The sequence below is a fragment of the Aplysia californica genome, unplaced genomic scaffold, assembly GCF_000002075.1.
Source record: "Aplysia californica isolate F4 #8 unplaced genomic scaffold, AplCal3.0 scaffold00010, whole genome shotgun sequence".
NCBI lineage: Eukaryota > Metazoa > Mollusca > Gastropoda > Aplysiida > Aplysiidae > Aplysia > Aplysia californica.
Window position 1 is genome coordinate 2,264,177 of NW_004797280.1, and position 2,467 is coordinate 2,266,643.

Genomic DNA, 2,467 nt, shown 5'->3' on the forward strand with positions numbered 1-2,467 from the left:
GTGACAGAGAGAGAGAGAGAGAGGGGGGGGAGGGGAGAAGAGAAACAGAGGGCGAGAGAGAGAGAGAGAGAGAGAGAGAGAGAGAGAGAGATAAAGAGAGAGAGAGAGAGAGAGCAAAAGAAAGAAAGAGAAAAGAGGAAGTGGGAGAATAGCGGATTGTTTTGAGTCATCACTAGGACAACCAAGTCGATGAAAAGATCTTCAATGGTAATCCTCTCCATGGGACGCAGTGGTTGCCGCGGATACCGTCAATCCGAAAGTGAAATCTTTTCTTCCTTTCAAAGTGGGTTTTGTTGTTGTTGTTGTTGCTTTGCTTTGTTTGAGGGGGGGGGTGGCTTTGGTTTTATTTTGTTTCATTTTACTGGTTTTTGTCTTTTTTCAACGAGAAATTGTGTAAATGGTATATACAAGTGCTTGTAAGCAGTTTCTTTTTTTTTATCGTGAAAATTTGAGGAGTAATTTTTCTTGAATAGAATAGTGAAACTGCCATTTTAATGTGAAAGCCTAGGATTGATTGATTGGTTGTCAGTTTTCATAAGTGGAAATGATGGGAAAAATCTGTTTTACTAAAGTTCTTTATATTAGCGTAATTTTTACTCAGACATTACTAGCTTAAGCACCCCGGAAAACATTTGGGAAGGAAACGTGTTTCTTTCTTTTTATTGAGAGGAAAAGGATAATTAAAACACTAGTCTGGATCGATGGGCATTCTGTCCAGTGATCAACTTGGCGTGCCATTAGCCCGTTACAACTATTGGCTCTGGGGGGCGAAACTTGTCCACACCGGAGCTACAAAGCTGCAGGAAATGAAGGGAGCCAGACACAAAACAAAACCAAGAAAAAAAAAACAGCATAAAAGCAACAAAACAAACACAAAAACAAAATATCTGGCATGAAGGATGATGAGTTGTTGTGAGAACAGAGGAACAGCAGGGTAGTTATGTTGACTCATATGAACAAGCTTAAACACGAAGAGAAACACATAATTAAAACTTGTGCACAGAAAATTGTCAAGGGCAGTTGCGCAGGGGAGACATTGATGCGGTAGGATAGAGCGTCTGACATGCATAAAGCAACGCCATTAGTAAACATTTTTACACCGAATGACCCCAATAAATTCTTTGAATTTGCTTGTTTTATGAGGTAGACTTTTTGTCTTTGCTGCACCTCGAGGCCAAATTACATTACCGCTAAAATGTGGAACATGAAAGTTATATCTAATCAAACTCACACTTAAAGAGTAAATGGTTCGTCAAAATTTAAACTTAAATGACATGCCCATTGGAGACAATTTTAACCTGATAATATAGGATCTAATTACATTGTAATTTTATATTTCACTGTCTCTGAAAGCATTCCTTAGAACAGTGATCAGGGGAGGAGGGGAGGGAAAAGAGAAGGGGTTCTAATTTACCACAATAGCATGTTATTCGTAATAGCAAAAAACAACGTAACACACAGCAGACGGTGGGGGAGGGGGGGAGATAGGTATTGACAAAATGAAAATCCCATATCTCTGAAGAAAGACAGGCCAGTCAATTATTATTTTCTCCTTGCGATTTCATTTGATCTTATGAAGTGTTTGTTTGTACAAGGTGGGGAAAACCGCTCATAGCTTATACTTACGGGACTTTCCGATGAAAGAAGATGTCAATATCTAGCGTGCCTGCACTCTCCAGTACAGCATATCTGTCCGAGCCAAAGGTGAATTTCCCCAATGAGTCAATTACTGTGCATGGTTAAAGAGAGAAACAGAAAAAAATGTGGATTAAAACATCGTCTAGCTTCAAATGGTTACAGAGAGAGAAAGATACAAGCATTTTTATTAAAACACATTCTAGCCTCAAATATAATTCGAGCGATGTCACTGACATTAAACAGTTTCCATTTAAAAACCAAAATCGAAGCGGCCTGAAATATAAGACGCGTCATCAAAGTCGGAGTAACGTCACACATTCCTCATGACTGGGTCAAATTGACTTTCCAAGAGGGTACTTTGCTGAAAATAAGCTTGGGTTGCGAGGGGATAAAGGGTCAGGGGAAGGGGAGAAGATGGTACGTACTCGAGGGGATCTTAAACCACAACAGTGCAGGTTAGGTTCGTCGACCACCAAGGTCATCGATTGTTGATGTAGTGTAACAAAGACAGACTGACAGTACAGACAGGCAGAGAGACAGGCAGGTAGACAGACAGGAAGATAAGCAGACAAACAGGCAGACACGCAGACAGGCAGACAGGCAGACAGGCAGACAGGCAGACAGGCAGACAGGCAGACGAGTGAGAGAGAGAGAGAGAGAGAGAGAGAGAGAGAGAGAGAGAGAGAGAGAGAGAAATAGAGAGAGAGAGAGAAAATGAGGTAAGAAGTGAGGTAGAAAAAAGTGAAAGGGGTTGGAGAGATAGTCGAACAGAGAAACGTGTGTGTGTGTGTGTGTGTGTGTGTGTGTGTGTGTGTGTGTGTGTGTGTGT